This window comes from Vanellus vanellus (assembly GCF_965231255.1).
Source record: "Vanellus vanellus genome assembly, chromosome: 1".
NCBI lineage: Eukaryota > Metazoa > Chordata > Aves > Charadriiformes > Charadriidae > Vanellus > Vanellus vanellus.
This window is the reverse complement of record NC_138905.1, coordinates 46,076,256-46,099,589: the sequence shown is the minus strand read 5'-3', so window position 1 is coordinate 46,099,589 and position 23,334 is coordinate 46,076,256. Positions and strand designations below refer to the sequence as shown.

General features: G+C 38.7%; 1 protein-coding gene across 1 annotated transcript in view; it reads right to left on the bottom strand.

Annotated features, from left to right (window-relative positions):
* The window catches only part of TMTC2 (transmembrane O-mannosyltransferase targeting cadherins 2), a 258,797-nt gene that overhangs the window by 132,709 nt on the left and 102,754 nt on the right, over positions 1-23,334 (bottom strand). The gene's annotated exons all lie outside the window — the stretch shown is intronic.

Genomic DNA, 23,334 nt, shown 5'->3' with positions numbered 1-23,334 from the left:
TCACATTATATTGTCCTTTCACCTCATTCCAGGTGAGACAAAGCTTTCTGTAACTATTAAGAGAAGAAAACAAAATGAAATATTTTTTATTATTTTTAAATATTAAAGCGTTTAAATTGTTGCAGTCCGTGTTCAAGAAACATTTCTTAGGGCAACAAAGATGATTAAGGGCTTGGAGCATCTCCCTTATGAGGAAAGGCTGAGAGAGCTGGGACTCTTTAGCCTGGAGAAGAGAAGGCTGAGGGGAGACCTTATTATGGCGTACAAGTATCTAAAGGGTGGGTTGAAGGCGGATGGAGCCAGGCTCTTTTCAATGGTTCCAAGTAACAGGACGAGGGGTAACGGGCACAAGTTAGAACACAGGAAGTTCCGTTCAAATACACGGAAAGACTTCTTTACGGTGAGGGTGACAGAGCACTGGCAGAGGCTGCCCAGGGAGGTTGTGGAGTCCCCTTCTCTGGAGATTTTCAAGACCCGCCTGGATGCAGTCCTGAGTAATGTGCTCTGGGCAATCCTGCTTTAGCAGGGGAGTTGGACTAGATGATCTCTAGAGGTCCCTTCCAACTCTGAAAATTCTGTGATTCTGTGATTTCATGGGACTACAACCACTGATTTTATTTTTAAAGTAAAAAAAGAAATAAATATTATTTGAAAGGTCTGAAGTAGCTTTAGAAAACCTATAGGGGACTGAGAACTTTTATCAAGTAGCCAAAGTGAATATCATATCTTAAATATTATGAAGGAAGGAAGAAAAAGAGGGGATAAAACAATTGCCAATTCTCTCTTGGTAACATTTTAGAGCAGAAGTATCACTCCTTGATAGCAATTAAAAAATACTAGAAAACCTAAAGAACATTTTTAATAGCTACTGTAAATATTTAAAACTTTGGCCACAAAGTGGAGAATTTTTCAGCTGATTGATGAGCATTTCTCTTCATACTATATTAAAATGAGGGTTTTTTGTCACTCATACCATCTAGACTCTCCTAAAAACTGTACATAGAGTATTGTTTTGGAATTCCCACCACAAAAGCAAGGGAAGTAAAATGGCAAGAGAAAATAGCATTACATGGGTCGCAGTGCACACAGGTCTATATGGAGAGGAATAGTTTGATAGCAATCCTTTTCCAGGATTGACTTTAAAAAGAAAAAAAAAAAAACAAACACTAAAACACTGAAAACACCTTCTGACAAATCCTATTCCATTATTTGTTTCTAAATATTTTGAATGAGGGTGGGTTTTCATATCAGCTGATGCTGTGCCACATAGGAGCAGCTCCCATGTAAGTGGTGAGGATGGAGAGGAAATTTTGTTTCGAATTCAGATGTTCCTACAGAATACCTTCCTACTTCTGCCTGACAGCACCTGGGGAATACATATCAATATTACATAAAAGTTAAAAGCTTATGTATTTCTGGAGGAGCCAGAAAGAAGAAAAAAAAATATTTTGAGCCATCTACACACAATTAGTTTGCAAGAATTAGCACTAATGAAGCCTGCTTTCCACTGAATGCACACCCCGCGACCAGACTCCTTGTGCCTGACAGGATGCAGTTTTCCAGAACTCAGAACATGTTGCTGCTACTTGGATTTTTGTGTCTAACAAGGTGCTCCTGAGTTATTTTTCTCTCTGGGCAACTTCTCTATTCTGAGTCCAATTTTATTGAAGCTTGTAAGAGCTCCACCTCTGAGAACATTGTTCCTCTGTCAAATTCCTTTCTCCTTGACTGATGGATACTAAAGTAAATGAGTACAAAGGTGGACAGAAATACCAAGCATGGTAATGTAGGCTGTGCATCCTTTAAAATAAACTTAAACTAAAACCCCACTACTAGTTTCTGATACAATACCATCCAAAGTTTGTTAACTTCCTAAAAATATCTTGTGAGCTAAAACTTGCTAATTTTCGATCAATAATTAAATTTATATTTTGTCACTTTCCAAATAATCATACTTTATGCTCTGTGCTAAATTTTGACCTAGACAATTTTTATAGCTGGGTTATAAATTCAAAAATAACTTTGAAAGTAGCATCTTCTTGTTGAAGCCACTTTAAGAGGATACTGGGGAAAAAGTATCAGCAATATTATTTTGTTGAAGGGGTGGAAAGAAGTTAACACTGAGATGGCTAAAACCGCTGAGGTTGTAGTATTATCAGGAAGAGTTCTGTAATTAAATTCCCTCTGGAGAACAAAATAGAACTTGAAGAATTAGAAAAGGAATATACACAGAAGGGAAAACGGTTGCGCTAATCACCTGTAACTGGCAGATACGGGTTTTAATATACCTCTACTTCTCTGATTCATAACAAATTATCTACTTCCAGTACTTGGAATCAGGTCTTTGCTTCTGATTTGGGTGAAGCAAGCTTCAAAACGGGTTGTCCCCTTGCCTCTCCACACAAGAGACAATGCTGCTGAACAAGCCCATTCCCTCGGTTCCTGCAGCCCCTTATGCCATGGTTATGACAGACACCCTGGTACCCCCTATGGCACCGGGCTGACAAGATTGTACTTCCCTGGTTCATGCCTGGAATGTGCTACTAGCAGTCATCTGGTGCAGTTACGGATTAAACACTAAGACTGTCAGCTTAAGACTTATCTTTTCCCACTGGCTTTTTCCTAAGCCATCTCAGTGATGCGGCTCTCAACAAGCTTTACTCTTGCTTAATAATTGAGAAGCACCCTGGGGTCTGAAGACTTCATTATAAATACACTGACTGATCAACTTTCATTAGTGATGTTAAAACCAAACTTGTCAGTCTGAAGGTAAGTGGCACCATACATAAAGTAGTTAATAAAACAGAAGGCAGGGGACTTCAACTTTCTGTAAAAATGTATCATAACATTCACCAATTTGGATGAATGATATTTTCCCTTTTAGGTTTGATGGGTGGAGGAAGTGAGGACCTCCTGGTGCTCCACACACATATTTTTATGACAATTTACTTGACAGGGGAGAGACATGACAGCATAACCTTCTGAGAGGTTGGTATTTTCCAGAGATACACAATAAAATGTTAAAATATGCTAAAAGCTCTTGAGCTTACCCCATGAACTCAAAAGACCTGCTGTCACTCAAACATCGTGCTTTGTAATGAGGTGCTGTTTAACACTTATCTAAACAATAGTTTACAACAAAAAGTAAGATTGGTCAAATGCATTTTAAAATCCTTCTTCATAATAAAAATTTCTACCAGCCCTAGAGAGACATGCATACCACAATCTCACTGGCAAAGTACCTCTTCAATATGGTTGATAGAGATGCATGGACAATTAGCAGGTGTTTCAGGTTCAGCAATTTTTCACTACTTCATTTTCTTGCTGTAATACTAAAGATTATATATTTAGATAAGACTTTGAAATTCTCACCTTTAGATTATCATTGATCACATTAAAACAACAATAAACAGTTGTGTCCTTGGGACACTACAGAGCTCATATGAGAGCAACTGTTTTTCTTTTTGCCAAAAGAAAGCAAAGAAAGCAAATAGGCAAATCTACTGTCTTCATATGTATGAATGAATTGTGTCTAGATTTGGTATCTATGACATTGTTCTTCTAAAGCACAGGGCTATTTCACAGAAACTAATTGAAGAAACATCTTGTTCAGGTCTTGGCCTGATCTGTTGTGAGGTTATGGCAGAGTCTGGACTCACCTGTCTTGCCAATGAGTGTATACAGCCAACTTGTATTTTCTCCTCTCTCTTAGTCAGATTTATATTTTTATAGGATGTGTTTCTTCTGACAAAGCATGGAGGTAAAGGCAAGATCTAGACATCAGACAATTCACTGTGAATTAATAACACATTCCACTTCCACAATTTATCTACCTTTTTTCTCCTGATATAAACTTTTCCAGTCTGGCTCTGTTCATACCATATAATAGGCTTCCATCTTTAACTTGAAGGAATATTCCCACAATCTGGTATAAAAGAGGCTCATTCTTTGCTAGAGGACATGAAAGAAAGTCCATTCAAGCACTGTATTTTTATTATTCAATTATTTATAAATTAACAGTCAAGTCTCAGTCATCTTTATGATGAACTTGCATATTCTTTTCTGGCTTCCCTTACTAAAAAAAAAAAAAAAAAAAAAAATCAAAGCATCTAGCCCCTGATTTTCTGCTGCTCTTGTCTGGTTTCTAATTATTTTTACCCATAATTATCTCATGAGAGAACATTCTGAAAAAGTTTTGGCTTTCAAATGCTGAAAGTTACACAGGAAGGAATAACTTCATTCTTGCATTACGGCAGAACAACATAGCCCACAGAATCTATTTTAATGATGGTTTCTCTCCTACCACAGCACACAGGCATTCAGGTTGAATTCACTGATCCTTATCATTTTTAAGAAGATACGGTAGAACACACTTTCACAATTAGCATTTTCAGATTATTCCTCTCCTAACATCTGGTTTGAGTCTTGTAACACCACCACCCAAAATTTCTTTACACAGCTAGCCTTTTTTCAAACAAATCCACTGCATTAACTAGCATTTTTTCAAACAAATTTTCATTTCCACACTTCTAATCCATTTTTGGTAGTAGTTCCTAAATGTTTACGTGTGTCTTCATAAATTGCACGACTCTTAACCCTCTCTAATTCAATCCCAATGGCACTCTTCTGAAATAATAGTTAACAGTGTAAGTTAGCAATAGTTGGAAATGGTAAGTGGAACATAGGAAGGGCAAAGCTGTATCCCAACTTCAGGTATGGTAGTTATTTCTTTTACTTGAGTGAACATATGTGATCATTAGTTTTAGATTATCGTTTCTTACAAGCAAATTCAGTCTCATCTCTTAAAGCTACTTTGAAATTTCACATCATTAAGTTTAGGGCCCTCCTTCCAGTTCCAAATGTATACTTGAGCACAACAGAGCAGCTATTAAAGAAACACTTGGCAACATAAAAGTCGCAACAGATGGGCAAGGTGCAAAGAGGCACAGGGGTTGAGTTTAGTACTCCAAAACCAAAAAAGGCACACTTTTCAGATCCTCTGTTATAATAAAAGGACAACTCATATAAAGTAGGTATTTCTTTGTCATCTGGAAATGTTTGAAATGACCTCAAAGGATTACTTCTGTTAGCTTGAGAGCTGTCATTTGTGTTATCTCCTTTCACTTATGGTATACTTGAATCTTTTAATTTCAAAATCCTCTACAAATTTCCTTAGTGCATTTTAAGCCACTCTTATAAAATATCTATGAAGACATAGAATAATACAGACCCAAATATAAGCCTCTAACATCCCAGTTATTTGTGACAAAGTCATTTATCCCTCTGATTTGTCTATCAGCTACCCAGGTTTCCATCCACGTGGTAAGTCCTAACAGAATCAATGTGAATTATTTTTAAAGCAAAATTGAAATGGATAAGAAATATAATAGAAGTGCAGCATTCAAAATTCAGACAACAAATTTTGAAACTACTGGAAAGAATGTGTATTTTTTTAATTGGATCTTTTACATTTAAAAATTTAGAATTTCTAGGTAAGATGAACTGCCATCCCTTCAGAAGTTTACTACTATCTTTGCAGGGCGATATGCTAGTGAGGTCCCTCATCCGCCAGCTCAGCGAAGGTAGGGGATGGAGATTCATGCAGCAGCAGAGATGTGAGGGTCACTCATGGGTTAGAAACTACAGCCATGCCTGGGAATGGTCAGGTAGGAACTAGGGCTTCTCCCAGCTAAAAGGTGGTGGGACCAATAGTCCAACTGAAATGCTCCTACACTAACGCATGCAGCACGGGCAACAAACAGAAGCAGCTGGAAGCCATTGTGCAACAGGAAAACTATGGTGTAGTCATCATCATGGAAACATGGTGGGATGACTCACACTACTGGAGTGCTTCGATGGATGGCTATAAACTTTTCAGAAGGGATAGGCAAGGCAGGAGAGATGGTGGGGTGGCCCTGTGTGTTAGGGAGTGTTATGAATGTCTAGAACATAATGATGGTGATGACGGGGTTGAGTGTTTGTGGGTAAGAATCAGGGGGAAGGCCAACAAGGCAGATATCATGGTGGGAGTCTGTTACAGACCATCCAACCAGGATGAAGATGCAGACGAAATACTCTATAAAAAGCTGGGAGAAGTCTCAAGATTGCTAGCCCTTATCCTTGTGGGGAGTTTCAACTTACCAAATATCTGCTGGGAATGCAATACAGTGGAGAGAGAACAGTCTAGGAGGTTCCCGGACTGTGTTGAGGATAACTTGCTGAGGGAGCCGACTAGGGAAGGTGCCCTGCTGGAGCTGTTTTTTGTAAACAGAGAAGGACTTGTCGGGGTGTGATGGTTGGAAGCCATCTTGAGCATAGCGATCATGAAATTATAGAGTTTTTGATTCTTGGAGAAGCAAGGAGGGGTATCAATAGAACTGCCACCTTGGACTTCTGGTGTGCAGACTTTGACCTTTTCAGGAGCCTGGTTGACAGAGTCCCTTGGGAGGCAGTCCTGAATGACAATGGAATCCTGGAAGGCTGCACGTTCTTCAAGAAAGAAGTCTTAAAGGCGTGGGAGCAGGCCATCCCCATGTGCAGAAAAATGAGCCATCAGGTAAAAAGACCAGCCTGGCTGAACAGAGAGCTATGGTTGCAACTCAGGGAAAAAAGGAGAATTTATGGCCTTTGGAAGAAGGGGCAGGCCACTCATGAGGACTACAAAAATACTGCAGGGTTATGCAGGGAGAAAATTAGAAGGGCCAAAGCCTAACTAGAACTTAGTCTGGCTTCTAAGGACAGTAAAAATAGTTTCTATAAATACATTAGCAATAAAAGGAGGACTAAGGAGAATATCCATCCTTTAGTAGACAGGGGTGGAAACACAGTGACAAAGGATGAGGAAAAGGTTGAAGTACTTAATGCCTTCTTTGCCTCAGTCTTTAGTAGTAGGACCAGTTGTTCCCTGAGTACCCAGCCGCCTGAGCTAGTAGACAGGAGCAGAATGAAGCCCGCATAATCCAAGGGGAAATGGTGAGGGACATGCTACAGCACTTAGACATACACAAGTCTATGGGGCTGGATGGGATCTGCCCGAAGGTACTGAGGGAGCTGGTGGAGGTGCTCATCAAGCCACTTCCCATCATTTATCAGCAGTCCTGGCTAACTGGGGAGGTCCCAGTTGACTGGAGGTTAGCAAATGTAATGCCCAGCCACAAAAAGGGCCGGAAGGAGGATCCAGGGAACTACAGGCCTGTCAGTCTGACCTCAGTGCCAGGGAAGGTTATGGAAGAGATCATTCTGTGTGCCATCATGCGGCACATGCAGGACAAACAGGTGATCAGCCCCAGTCAGCATGGGCTCATGAAAGGCGGGTCCTGCTTGACAAACCTGATCTACTTCAATGACAAGATGAACCACTTTGTGGATGAGGGAAAGGCTGTGGACGTTGTTTACCTGGATTTCAGTAAAGCCTTTGACACTGTTTCCCACAGCATTCTCCTGGAGAAACTGGCTGCTCGTTGACTGGATGGGCCCAAAGAGTTGTGGTAAATGGAGTTAAATCCAGTTGGCAGCCAGTCACAAGTGGCTCTGTATTGGGGCCAGTTCTCTTTAATATCTTTATCAACGACCTGGACAAGGGGATCAAGTGCACCCTCAGTAAGTTTGCAGAAGACACCAAGTTAGGCGGGAGGATAGGATGGCTCTACAGAGGGATCTGGACAGGCTGGATCAATGGCCTGAGGACAATGGTATGAGGTTCAACAAGGCCAACTGCTGGGTCCTGCACTTGGGTCACAACAACCCCATGCAGTGCTAAGACATTGAGATTCTGACGCAAGTCCAGAGAAGGGCAAGAAAGCTGGAGAGGGTATGGAGCACAAGTCTTATGAGGAGCAGCTGAGGAGACTGGGGTTGTTTAGTCTGGAGAAAAGGAGGCTAAGGGGAGACCTTATCACTCTCTACAACTGTCTGAAAGGAGGTTGTAGAGAGTTGGGCTCTTCTTCCAAGTAACAAGTGATAGGACAAGAGGAGACGGCCTCAAGTTATGCCATAGGAGGTTTAGGATGGATATTAGGAAAAATTTCTTCACCAAAAGGGTTATCAAACATTGGAACAGACTACCCGGGGAAGTCGTGGAATCGCCATCCCTGGAGGGTATTTAAAAGACCCGTAGATGTGGTGCTTAGGGACATGGTTTAGTGCTGGTTTTGGCAGTGTTAGGTTGATGGTTGGACTCGATGATCTTAAAGGTCTCTTCCAACCTAGACGATTCTATGATTCTATGATACTAGCACAGTGTATGATCTACCTACTAAATGAATGCATGTCAAAATACAAATGCACACACATTCCTCTCTGTGTACTGTGACTTCTACTGAGTGGGAAACTAAAACATTAAAGCCCGAGCTGTAATTTAAACTATGAACTTAAGATTCAACTACATTATGAATTCATATTTTTCTTATTACATTCCATTCTCTTCATCATCTTGTTTTACTTTACAATGCTTCTAAACAAAAAAATAGGATTAAATTCATGTATGTTCTTCCTTGTTTTCCAGCTGCTTAAACTGGGCTGTTATTCTTAGAAAATTATTTTAGTGACAAAGTTTGCATCCTGGATTTGCATAGGGGTTTTTTTTGGGGGGTAGATGGGAGGGTTTGGGAGGTTTTTTAATCCCCTCTTTATGGTGTCTAGTGAAGATCTTCCCTTTCTCTGTTGCTAACAGGCTCTTTCACTTCACTCTCTTTGGAAACCATTAAATCATTCTGGTTTTCACTGCCCTTGGGTTTCTTCTGAAAGATTTATCTGTCCATGTATTCTGTTATTTCCCTTTTATGGAAGTAATGTTGTTCGTTATTAAAAGTGTTTGTTAACTTCATGAGAAAATGCCACTTGGGTACAAAATCATGTCTCATGATCCTGGTACTTTCAGTCACTTACCCACAACTTTCTCTCATATATAAGCAGCCCCATGACAACCTTGTATTCTTTTCTGCAACATATCAACTCTGGATGTCCCTGACAGGCAGTTCAAATAGCCTAAAACAGATTAACTATGATTCAGCAATAGGAATTTTGACTTTGCATCAAGCATTTCAATGTGATCTTCATCCAACTAATTTTTTTTTGCATTCTTTGAAAAAACTTACAGCTTTTTAGAGAGGGGGATAAACCTTAAAAAACAAATTTAAACTTCCAGATTAAGGCATACATACAATAATCCCACACTTGGATATCAGAGAAATCTTCTAGTAGAACAATAATCCTTTAAAGTCCATTGCTGCTGTTAACTTGGAAAGTCCTTGGAAAGTCCATGAGTGTCCAGTGGTGTCCCAGACAGTACGCTTAATGTGGAACTTGACTAACCAGACGTGAGTGGCAGCCATGGCTACATTAACATTTCCTGTCTGAAGTAGCTGTGGGTAAACGTTTAGGATATATTTACCTGTATTACCCACCATCGAAATTTTTTACTATCCAAAGGAGACAATAGTTTCCACCAAATGAAAGATTTTCTCTCTGCCTGATAGGGAAAAGCTACCCAAAACACAGTCATCTTTCCCTTTTCTGCTAATTCTCCAATATCTTGAAAAATATTAAGAGAATCTTGTTGCAGATGGACTTTGAAAACCGTGCATTATCTTGTCAGAAAACGGAAAGCCAATGTTTTGACAGTTCAGATCTTGTTTAAACAGCCTCCCATTTTGGGGGGAGTACCTCTAGATACTCCTTCTTCAGGCCCAGTCATTCATGGCCTACATACCAAGAGAACATGGTCAAATAGCAACCAAAGCAAAATTTGTCAAGCAAATCTTGACTAAGAACTTGCAGGATCTTGCAAACATGTTTGTTCATTCAAAAAAACGTTTATTATTAGTGACACCAGAAGTACTTTTCAAACTATTTTCACAGCCAGGAAGAATACCACTATTTTCTACACACAAGTAGAGTTGTACCTATGATGGCTTAGGCATATCATAAGGGCAGCTTCTATTACATCATCAAACACCTTAAGAAAAAAAAAAAAGAAAAAGAACAACTTTTGAACATGAAGCCCTGCTCCTGGGTTCAGTAAGATCTTCACAGGACACCACAACCAGAAAAAGACTACAGTCTCATATTAAAAACATGTGGGCTTCACTCTTAAGGACAGCAGATAGAATAAGGATATAATATTCAAGTGCAGAACTGCTGAAGTTTTCCTATGTTAACTGGACATTTACATTTAATTAAGCTTTCACAAGGAGTCTATATTTCTGCATGTAATTCACAATTGTCTGTAGCAGTTAACAGCAAAATAGATTAACAAAGAAACATGTATAGAAAACACGATGTACTTGAATTTCCACAGCCACCAACATTACCAACAGGAAAAAAAAGAATGAAAAACAACTGACTTATTGCTTTAATGCACAGAAAACTGAGTTTTCTGGAAGGATTCAACAAAAACTTAAGCTATGTTATGAAACGATGCAAATATACATTATTTTAAAAAGCAGTTCTAGAATTTTTAGTGAGAAAATTTCTGAGCTTTTTCGCTGCACCTCTTCATGTTAGCAAGCTTGGCAGAAGTCTGTTGATGCCAAGCAGCATGGCTTTGGGACACACAAAAAGGTAAAGTCTGCAGTGAGCTTTTGGACATATATGTTGCATTGTGGGTTGTTGGGTTTTTTTTTAAATGCCTTTCTTTAAAACAAATCAGAATACTTGAAATGGTTTGTGTATCACAGTAATGTAACATTTAATCAAAACACTGTAACCAAGCCCAGAGGATGAAATAGCCAAGCAGACCATCTGAGAGACAGACAGACTTAAAAAGCTCCCCCTGAGGGTTTGAAGCTGTCTGCTACACTACAAGTAAAACAACTGTTTTAAAACATGAATTTATTACCCAGTGAGGCAGTATGTTGGTTGCTAACCACTAAGTGCCACAGAATGCAAGGTCACATATCAGAATAAGATTTTATAAAATTTCACTCTTCATTAGTCTGCCAAAACTTATAAGAAAACATGCAAACACTGCCTATAATACGGATAGAGGACAGGTGCTGCACCTTCCAGCTGATAAGAACAGCTCTGTTGATTAACATAGGAATGGTTAGCCTGAATAGATTCCCAAATTTTGGCTTCCATATCGTACATTCAGCCTTTCAATGAATCTTTCATTACTCATTTCTCCCTTTCTTCCTTACACTTTAGGCAGCTAGTCCAAAGAGTTGGGCTTAAGTAGGCATTGAAATTCTTTCACTGGAATACAGAGATTAAAAAAAAAAATATTAGGATTGGTTTACACTTGAATCTAAAAACACTGAGCATTAAGGACTATGTCAAAGAACATTGTTTTCATTAATAAACCTACTAAATCACTGCTGTTTCAGAATAAGGTTAATTTCAGACTGAATTTATTTCTAGTAGGAAACCAGGCTATAACTGAAAGAGAGATCTATACCTTGTAGTTATTACATGAATACCTCACTTCCTTACTGGATGTAGATTTGCAGTCACAAATATGAACAAGGCAGATATTAGTGAAGAAGCTACACTGACACCCATATCTTCATTATTTCACCTGACAATGGCAGGGTTTATTATCAGATTATCAGAGCACAGAGGAGCCATCTGGGTACTGCAGAGCCATGGAGACCAACCTGAGAGCACAAGGACACATCAACCTTTTTGCTACTGTGCACAGATTGCTGACAGCACTACATATCATGAGCAGGGCAGTGCCAAGGTAGAAATGGTTATTTGCAAGGGTCTAGAGCTATTATAGTATCATATATATGATGGTCTACGATGGAGCAAAAACAATTTTCTAGACTAAAAATTGATGGATTTAAAAGAAGTGTGTTTTTTAAAGTTGCATTTAGAAACTACACATCTTCAAAATACATCAACACAGAGCTACCAAAACAATAATTCAAATATGAACATAGATGAATTGTGCATTTTTGGTTGGTTTGTGTTTGGTTTTTTTTTTTTTTTTTTAATTTGGGTTATGTAAAATACCTAAAGTGTAACTGCAGGTAAAAACTGGAACAGTTTAGAGATCAAGTAACCTGCCACAACTGCAGCCAGCTCAATTTTGGTTTATATTACCCTAAAATCAACTAAGAAGCACAATTTTCATCATGCAAGAAATTTTTTCTCCCTTTTCAAACTTCAGGATTATCCTGAAAAGATTTACTCTATAGATTTGCAGAACAGAAAGCAAATGAAAACTCTTCAAAGTTAATGTTTACCTCTTGATTATTAACACTTCCTTCTGATTTTGGAATGCCTAAGACAATGACAGTGTAAAGTTATTTTGACTACAGTGCATCCTGATAAAAAGAGGGCTCAGGAATACTCAGGTCAAATCATGACCAGTGCATACGTATCTACCTGGCCAACCTCAAACTTGGTGCACTAATACCAATCTAGTACCAGGCAGCCAAGGAACCCATCTACTTACCTTGCCTTGGACCCATTTTTGCAGTCTGTACCAAGGTGCCTTGAGTTAGCTAGCTTGGATACTTCCACATTTTACCATTAAGACATTAAGATGAGAGTTTCTTACCACTAAGATCTTTTACAGAAGTTGATTGAATTAATCAATTGATTTTCTCTTCCAAGGAAATCCCTGGTTCAAGAAGGACAGGGAACTGCTGGAGAGGGTGCAGCAAAGGGCTACAAAGACGATTAGGGGATTAGAACATCTTTCTTACGAGGAAAGGCTGAGGCACTTGGGTCTTTTTAGTCTAGAGAAAAGAAGACTGAGAGGGGATCTTATGAATACTTATAAATACTTAAAGGGAGGGTGCCAGGTAGATGGGAACAGTCTTTTTCCAGTGCTGCCCAGTGATAGAACAAGAGGTAACAGGCACAAACGTGAACATAGGAAGTTCCATCTAAACATGAGGAGGAACTTCTTTACTTTGAGGGTGGCAGAGCACTGGAACAGGCTGCCCAGAGAGGTGGTGGAGTCTCCCACTCTGGAGACGTTCAAAACCTGCCTGGACACCGTCCTGTGCAACCTGCTGTAGGTGACCCTGCTCTGGCAGGGGGGATGGACTAGGTGATCTCCAGAGGTCCCTTCCAACCCTGACCATTCTGTGATTCCATTCTGTGATTCTGTGAAAGATGTCACTACCGGAAGAAAAAGATGCATGGACAGGTAAATATAAACATTATGCAGGTTACCTCCCCCTGAGTAAGATACAAAAGGGAGCTCTGCAATGCTACCTGAAAGGGATTTAGAACTGGGATAAAAATACATAGTTTGATACCTTTTGTTCTGGAAGAAGTTATAGTTGGGATTTTCTCTGTAAATAAACAGGATTGCATAATCATGGAACCAGGTACTTTTTAATCCGTATTCTCAGCCAGAATTACCCATAAAAAGTCAAGTTCTTTGTTAACAGCTCAGGTCAGAAGAGGTAAAAATATATAATGCTTTAAACAGCAAAAAAAAAAAAAAAGAAAAAAAAAAACACTGTACAAAATTGCTAATGATGACTTTACACAGATTTCAAATTACAAGAAGCCAAAAATATTATACACAAAGTAGTCCAAAGGAGCAAGAACTAACAAAAAACATTGGTGTTGCCTCTATTTTAAAACTCACAAGAGCTATTTTGTTGCAGTGTTTTGCCACTTCTGATAGTGTCTTTTAAGGAGAAAAGACTCAACGTAAGAGATAGAACTACAATAAATGTATGTTTTAAAAATAATCTGTAATCTCACAATCCCTACTAAATAAACACTGCTGTTGATGCAAGCTTCATTTTGCTCTACAGCAGTACAAGCCGCCCAGGATACTTTTGAAACATGCAGACTAAAACATGCAAAAAATTTATCCATAACCCCCAAAGTCCTGTTTTCTGGGAGAGAAAGAATTTACAGAGACTCAATACAATTCTACCCTCTCTTTTCCCTTGCTCCCTCATTGCCTTTATTAACTCAATATGCCCCTACACTCACTTTAAAGACTTCGTTGCTATGGGAATTTATTTCCATATTTTATTGTCAAGGAGAAAAACAAGATTTTGGTGATTAAATGTCACAGAAGCTCTGACTTTTGCACAACCCAATCAAATCTACAGCCTCAGAATTAAGCCGTGTATGTGTCTGAAAATCTTACCATTCTGATCATAAAAAGGTACATATGTTCTACCTGGCATTTAAGAGCATGAAATACACAAATCCTCCCCCCCTTTCCCCCAAAAGCTTCTGGATAATTTTAACATCATTTCCTCATGTGCATTTTCAATTAGTTTCCTAGAAACTTAGGAACTAAAAATATTTTGTTTCCCCCATCTCCCAATGTGGACTATCTGCAGCATCAAGGGATTCCTCTCTTTTCTAAGAGACGTTCAAGGTTAGTGAGGCTAGACATTTACCTCCAAACAACTGACCCATAAAGTCAGCTACAGGATTGCAAGCCTGTGTTCTTTTCCTCCCCATACCTAATCTACATTGCAGCTGGAAAAAGAAATACAGGCATATGTACCAAATATTGTTCAGTTCCTCCAGTATATATGCCAGAAAATGTTTGCTGCCTTCTATCACAACTGGCTGTTTCCACTGTAAATCTCATACACTTATATTTTCCCTCTTTTTAATATTGTAACTGCCTACATAGGTTAATGTTTAGAATCACTCAGCTTGGAAAAAGCGTGTACATAATCATTAAATCATTACAACTTAAATAAAAATGAGCATAAGCCAGGAAATTCAAAATTAAACCTAATACCAAGAGAAAAGTCTCCCTTGTGGCTCAGGGTTTGCATATGTTCCTGCTCCTTCAAAACATGTTCTACCAGGTCTGGAATCAGAGCTTATGCTCGTGTACCAGGAATGGCTCTCTCTCAGGTAGGACTCTAGGAAGACAAGTGTCTTTTAAGAATACAGCTCTATCAAACAGACTCAGGCAATGCTTTCTGAGCATTACACTTCTGAAATTTAGGTGACTACAGTTAAGTTGCTCAAAAAATCAGGAGCCTGATCTTCACATACTCTCAGCAGCGGTATCTTTCCCGAAGGCGCCGTAATGCATTGTTGGGAGTCAGAATTGAGAGCACCAGAAGCTGCACCTGCTCCTTGATCTATTTGATTCTGACTGGGGACATACTTAAAGGTTTTTCTCTTCTGACACTATTAGAGCGTGCCCTGACTGCTGGGAGCAGACAGTCTAGCTTGCTGTTTAGCTGTGATCGACCAAGTGCGATGGGTCCATTCAGTAAAGCTCACCAGGAACTAAAAGCACTCAGCACTTCATCAAATCAGGACATTGAGGTGCCTAACCATGACATTAGTAGGCTAATGTAAAGTACTCATGGTTGAACATTTATATGCAAGGGGCAAGTATAAACTTTCTGTCTGGCATTTAACGAACACAAGGGATACATACTTGATGAATACGATTATGAATGCATGCATTTTAACCAAGACACCAAAATATGTTTAAGCAGAAAGTCGTAACTCCTGAAGGAAATCTACATGAAAGGAATTACACCAGGAGATGTTTAACTCATTAAGACACCACTTGGCTTTAGCACTATACGTTGCTTTTCCCATTTTGTGGCCAGTACCCAGATAACTGACTCATGGGAGAAACAAAGCTAGAGGGGGAAAGGGACATAATTTTCCAGCTCATGAACAAACAGAAAACTGAAGATGGGCCAAAGCTGCATATATTTCTTATCCCTCAAAGTTCACAGGTACCAAAGTCTCCTTATCTCAGCATAAAATACTTAATACATTGACCTTCCCTACCAAAAAAAAAAAATTAACTATTCTTTAATACTGACATATTTAACAAGAAAATTGCCAGCTGTTAGAAAAATCCCATTTAATAAAGTTTCTTCAATTAGGGAGCTAAAGTAATCACTAAGATGAAGAAAAAACACCACCTGCAAATATTCTTGATGTTCTGAAACACAGTCGTTACACACTATGGTAAGTTTGGTGCTTTCACTTGATTCATTAAATATTTTGAAAACATTAAAAGCTAGGAGAGTACCATTGTCAGATCGATATTATTTGCACTGGTTTTATAAACTGCAAAGTAGCAAGTGCACCAATACCTTGTAATTAAACAGCACCATGAAAAAGTCACACTGGTCTTGATACTAGCAATTGGCATGTAACCTCAGCATGAAAAGTAAGTGCTAACACCAACTGTGCAAATCCCCAGGAAGCTTTTTCACCCTGTGCCTCAAAAGAGATCCCTTTTAAGCCAGGGGGAAGAATGGAAGGACTCAGCATACTTTGCATGCTACCATGCAGTACAAATCTTATCCAAGACTGAAGACAGTGACAACCTTTCGCTAGCAAACTAACCTCTCTGTTAAACTGAAGATTCTTCATGCCTTCACAGTCTCTGCAAATATGAAAAAGGCTTCTCTTTTTTTTATTCACTTACTTGTTTATTAAAGAAGCCTTTCCTTTTTCCATCTTTCCAGCAAGGAATTCTCAAATAGAGTATCCAAAAATATTATTGTAGACTTCAAGTGGGTAGACAAAAGTAACACAGATTTTAGTAGCAATTCCAATAAAGACATTACAGATTTAATATTAAATATAATCCATTTTAAGCCAGTGACTTCAGCAAGGTATCACGATTCCTCATTTTAAAAAAGAAAAATACAACATTTGCTAAATTTGCCTTAGGATGCTGTATTTCTGTCATATGTGATCTGTTTCAGTGGTTTAAATCACCCCATGAAAATATTTTCAGGAAACAACAGCTACTTATACATATTGATGTCCAATTCAGTACCACTCCACTGACATCACAGGGACCTGCAGGAGATCAATATCCCTGAGAAGAGAGATAGTGGAGGCCGATCTTGCTTTTCTTATTTCAGGATCAAAAAGAAAAACAGCAAGGAGCTGTGGGAACTAGAGGAAACAGCAGTATTAGCTACTCGAGATTGTCAAGAAAGAAGTAAATTGCAAAAAGCTGCTTTTGTCTAGGAAATATCTGCTGGGGGGAGGGGGAGCGATGGTGAAGACTATACGGGCCTCATGCTGCTGCCATCCAGCAGGGCAAAGAGAAAAGCACCAGGCTGGCTCATCCGCAAATATGAGCAATGTATGTGCAGTCACATTCGTCTCAGCATTTCCACAACTTCTACAGGCTTAAAGCTGCCAGAAAAAATAACCCTCAGCTGACCACCGCAGAATGAGAGATCACAGCTAGGGAAGAAACTGGGCCCCAGCTGGCAATGGAGCACCCAATCTTTTCCTCAGCTCTTGAAACGTGAAAGGTTTCAATGCGCACAAATGCAGCATTTAACAGCTTAGCGCACTTGAATATGCAGCTCTTGTTAGACAAAATGAACCTGAGAGAGGTCAGGTCATGTTTTCAAGCTATAAGTTATTTATTATTTTTAACTGGGACAAAAGTAGTCACAAGGAAAAGTATGTTTACTGAATATCTGACTCCAAGGACGAAGCCTTGTCCTGCGAGAGAGCGGCTGCTGCCCTAGCAGTCTAAACACTGCATTTCAAAGCCACGGGACCAAGGCTGGACCATACCCACGCAAGTGTTTCAGAGAAATAACTTACAAAATAATAGCTTACCGATCAGATCTGCCAAAATACCCAGGCCTGTGGGTAAGTTCAAGCATAACAGAATTCCTTAGATTGTAGAAAGTAAGCAGAAAATAAACCATCAAGCTAGATTTTAAATAGCGATAAAACACTGCTGCAAAATGGCATAACTTGTAGACGGAGAAGAGGTGAAAAACCAACAAGACCGATAGCCACACTGCTAAGGCTTTAGAGCTCCTCAGAAAAGAAGGACAAAACTGCAAATTTAAATCAAGAACAGCATTTTATTTTGAAATTGCTTTTCAAAGCGTGATAGTTCTAAAAGTAGCAACTTCAAAGGGTAAAGAATGCATAAAGTGGCTTATTTCAAGTTTAGAGTGTTCTCAAAAATCAGTAGCTTTATCTAATACCCAGCAAGTCCTACTTTGAGCAGGAATCACACGTATCACCCACAACTAAGGCTGTTCCAAGACCAGAAAAGAAAGCATGTTTTATAAAACTTGGTTTGGTGGTTGACCATGTCATCCACGGAGGCCTCAGGTTTACATCATTACCTTAAATAAAATATAGGCCTCCAAGAAAATTGCTTTTTACAAAACCAATACTGTTATAATAGCACAGAAGGTTAGATAATGCATTCTGCAATCCAATTTGTGGTTCACGTTAAGTTATAGATACCAATAACTAATTCCACATGTGAAACAGGCCTCCTGGGGGGGGTGGGTTTTTAATCAAATAAGTGATGGAAAAAGAGAATTTTCCTTATTTCAGTATAACAAACCCCCTGTACTAACAATATGTTGATCTGGTAAAATGTTACCATGCTGTAGCAGTGAAACATTAGTGGAACATACATCTGGTTTAGTTATTTCTGTAAGGCAGTTTGTACACATAAACCACAGAGCAATAAATATTTTTATCATAACCATTATATTAAAAATGAGGTTTAAATGCATTTGCCCTATCTTTTTAACTACTAATGTTGTCCAACTCCATTCCCACTTAAAAAAAAAAAGGAAAAAAAAAAAAAAAAAACGAAAAGCGGAAAAAGAAAAGCGAAAAAAGAAAAGCGAAAAAAGAAAAGCGAAAAAAGAAAAGCGAAAAAAGAAAAGCGAAAAAAGAAAAGCGAAAAAAGAAAAGCGAAAAAAGAAAAGCGAAAAAAGAAAAGCGAAAAAAGAAAAGCGAAAAAAGAAAAGCGAAAAAAGAAAAGCGAAAAAAGAAAAGCGAAAAAAGAAAAGCGAAAAAAGAAAAGCGAAAAAAGAAAAGCGAAAAAAGAAAAGCGAAAAAAGAAAAGCGAAAAAAGAAAAGCGAAAAAAGAAAAGCGAAAAAAGAAAAGCGAAAAAAGAAAAGCGAAAAAAGAAAAGCGAAAAAAGAAAAGCGAAAAAAGAAAAGCGAAAAAAGAAAAGCGAAAAAAGAAAAGCAGAAAAAAGAAAAGCAGAAAAAAGAAAAGCAGAAAAAAGAAAAGCAGAAAAAAGAAAAGCAGAAAAAAGAAAAGCAGAAAAAAGAAAAATAAAAAAAAAGAAAAAAGAAAAAAGAAAAAAAGAAAAAAGAGGGAAAAGGGCAGCACAGTAGGCTTTATATTAGCTTTGTACTACTAATTGGACAGAAGACTGTGTACTGCAATGTTGATTAATAGTTCTGCTCTCAAGCTGGAGATTGCAAGTACAAAAGAATTAGGCCTCTGAATTTGCATATTTTCTATAATTACGAACTTGATCACAGCTCTCTCCAGTAGTCAGGTTTCCCGCTTCCCCCCCTGCACTTCTGGTGGTTTAACGTGTGCAAGCTTAGCTGTTGACAGGTACCATCCTCTGATACATATGATACATGACAACTCAATCAATCTGCATACCTGCTACGCAACTTACACTGGAAATGACTCAAGGTCTAAAATGCTGAAAAATCAAACAAAAGCCTAACTTTCTTCCATAATGAATGCTTGGCTCCAGCAGAATACCACTTCTTTTTTTTTTTTTTAATTGTTCTCATTTGAGACAACTCATCTACGACCTCAATAAATACACTTCCATCAAAATCTGTTGACTTAAAGACAGAGAATACATTCTTGTCAGCGTGCGCTTCAAAAGCCAGTCAGACAGAATAAAATAGAGCTAACCAAATGAAACAGGGTCCAGACTGACAACTTCGCCAGCCCGAGTGAGAACATCACAGACAGACAGGAATACAAGACTTGGCAAAAGGAAAAAAATCAGCAGCCAAGTTCTACTGAATAGCCAATACACAGATGACAGGGGATAGAGCTGGATAGTTTAATAAGTACCTACGATATACATTTTTAAAGTGCATTAAGAATAGCTTCTAAATAAGGGGTAATATTCATCCGCTCTGCTGGTGGTTCTGCTCTGCAGCTGCCTTGTTCGGAAGCCTTGCCAGTCTACTCAGATCACACTGGGATGCTGTCATGTACTTGATGTGAGAAATCAGGACTCACACGATAATAGGTGTGAGTCCAGTAAACAGCTACTGGTCTTGTGTAGTAGCCACCATTTCGTATTTATTGGATACTCAGCCCAAAGATAAGAACAAAATGGAAAAAACCAGCCTTGTCACCCCAATGCCATCTCCTACTATCTGCTGGAGCATTTTTAAAGCTGCTTTTACCAGCTCATCCTTCACTGACCATCCTGAAGAAGGTCAGTGGTTTTACTATTCTTTAAACATAATTAACCGTGTCTCAGTTTCCTGAGTGGTACATTCTGAAAAGGCTTATAGAAGCCGAAACCCATAGTCTGGCAACCAGGCAGCTCAGGTCCTTTAACCACCCACTCCCCCAAATCCCTCGCTCCCCACTCTTTGTTTCTGCCCCCTCGCCTCAGCTTTCCTCTCGGCGTTTGCCAGTACAGCTGTCTGTACGGCAGCGATGAAGACTCAATATAACTGAATTGATTCAGGTTTAAAATAATCGTAGAGATATGTCTGGGATATTCGGGGGAACTTTTTTTAAGGGTTATTTTTTACCTGCATTTCCTCTTAGTTACAGTTTGCAGCACAGCTTAGGAAACAGTTATGCCAGCTCAGCTGGACAGGGTTTAGTTTAAGTTTATGTAGATTGAAAAGGGTACCCACTTTCTACCATTTCATTACAAAGCTTGAGTGTCACGCTGTTTATTCTGCATTCAATTTAATATTGTTACTGCTTACTCATTTAGTTCAGAAATAAGCTAACCATCTGTTAAAATTATTTTCCTTTCTTCCTTGGTTCCATTCTACTCTTGTCCCCTCTGATGCACTACAAAAGACCATAATTTTTTCCTGGACTGCCCTTTTTGATGTCTTCCCCCCTGCCTTCTCCGCCCTGTTGCCCTCCCCCAGCCTTTACACTGGGAAAATACAAAGCACAAATTCCAGAACAGGTAAATCCATGCAATTCATTCTAATTGCCCAGACATTCTAATAAAGAATCCTCTGATGAGATGGAGTTTTGTTTGGTGGGAGGGGTTTTTGTTTTGGTTTAAACCATACTCCAGTTTTTCAAATGCTCAAGCTAGCTGGATAACACAGGAGGACTCATCTGTAGATGGCTACCTTGGCCTTGTGCAATTTGAAATGCAGGAATGTCTTTTCAAGCAAAAGGTAGGCAACAACATTAAAAAAAAAAAAAAAGAAAGAAAGAAAATCCTTAATCCAAAAGTTGATTTTGTTTGCTTAAGGAGATTTTACAGTTTGTTCTAGGAAGAAAGAATTTGTTCTTTCTAGAAGAAAGAATCAGTTCTTACTAGAGATAAATTTTATTTAAGGCCAAAGCAGCAGCAAGCCAAATAATCCCAAACAGATGCAGAGTTGAAAGCTTTCTTCATTTTTGTTTGAGTCTGTGTTTTAATTCTGAATAACACAAAAATTAATCTCTTGGGTACATACTTTGGGGGGGTTACTTTGATTATTTAAAATACAAAACTTAGGGGGAAAAAAAAGGCAAAAAAAACCCACTTGTCTTTATCATTGTATGTATAAACACATAGAATCAAACTAAACCCAAAGCTTTTAGTAAGAACACTTAGCTCTGTTCTTACTAATGATTTCAAAAGAGCCATGTTATCACTTTAAAATGCCAATCTTACAGTACAATCATCTTGAAATTATTTGAAACATCTAACTTGCCTAAGTGGTCAGGACTTATCAAACATTGGTCAGACATGCTACAATCAAACCCCAAATTTCTCAACCCTAAGTGCATGGGACACTCTCAAATTATCCATCGATATCAACTAAATAGCATCCTCCGAAAACAACTTCCAGTCTTTGGATGGAGCAGGCCAGAGACAGTCTCACTAACCTGAACATTCTCTAAACAGTATTTTATGTGAAAGGGTAAAACTCAAAGACCAAAGAAGATATAAACACGGTGAGAAAGTGCTTCAGACAATACCGACTGAAAAGAAGGCAATGCGCTAAAATAATTACTTTCAGTATCTTTTTTTTAGGAAAAATGCAATGTTTCTATTGCCCTAAAATGTTTTTATTATACAGTGTTAAGTACTCCTGAAGACCAAAGCATTTGCTTTAATTTGCTTTTAAGGTGCTACATTTGTTCCTTTTTGAGACACCTGTCTTTATTTATTTTGAATTTATAGGGATTATCCTAACAAAAAGCTTCTATTTCACTTCTTTACTTCTCATGGTGTGCTTGGGAAAAGGAAACTCCGATACTAAAGGCAGAGGCCGTGCAAAGTTAGAATACAAAAGAGTATACAGACAAGTATTCAAAGATAAACACTTCTCATAGCTGGCTAGGTCAATGAAGATATTCCTGGCATCCCAAGCCCTGCAGGACGATGTGTTCTTACAAAAACGTACATAATTTGACAATGATTTTTGTAAAACTTAAGTAAAAAAGATATTACTGAAGATATTTTATAACTGAAGTTCCCAGCTGAGCTCATCACTGTAAATGTCTAAACAGAAGTTTCCCTACTATTGAGAGAAAACTTGGTCAGCAACGCTCAGCCTGAAGAGATGTATAAGGAAAATGTAGCCTACTAATTTAGTGAATTAGGAAACGCATTTCTGGCAAATTAAGTAAAATATTCATATTTTTCTTCACTGTGGTCCCTCGCCATAAAATTCCCTCCAGCTATAATCCAATCTCCATAAAGGTGGGTAATCTATAAAGCACAGAATTATTATTCCTATCATTACAGATGGAAAAACATTGAGGCATTGACACTAGTTGGATGTCCAAGACAAGTCTGATGCAGGGTGAAAAAAAATGCACAAGCCATGTGTCCAAATGTAAACCTCCTCACCTGGGAAGAGAGGTCTTGTGTTCAAAGAGTTAGGATGTGGAAGCTTGGATTTGACCTGTGTCACTTAAATACAGGTCTTTTCTGGACCCATTTTACCCTGACCCTGAAGCAGAAAAGGGGGAAAGGGGGAAAAAAAGCTTTTCCCCATGAAAAGTTCATCAGAAATGACTGCAAAGGTTTTGGTTTTGAGCAATGAGTATCGTGTAATAAAAAACTTCCCAGCTCCATGACTGTGTCTTGGTCATTGCAGGCTGCAATGAGGAGAGGCTGTGAGGAATACTAGTTTAGATTTGGTGTGAAGTCATGCACAAGGTGTTCAGAATTTTGTATGTGCCCTATGAATGCTTTTACCACTGTTTAATTCTACAGGATAGGCTCTCTGTCTTACCTCCAGAGTCTGGGATTCCTGAGGGTCGGCCTTAGCAGTAAAGACCGAAGCAAAGGCGGCACTCAGTTACTCTGCCTTCTCTGCATCCCCTGTCACCAAGGCACCTCCCTCATTCAGCAGCGGGCCCACATTTTCCTTAGTCTTCCTTTGACTACTGACATACTTGAAGAAGCCCTTCTATTTTCCTTGTATACTACA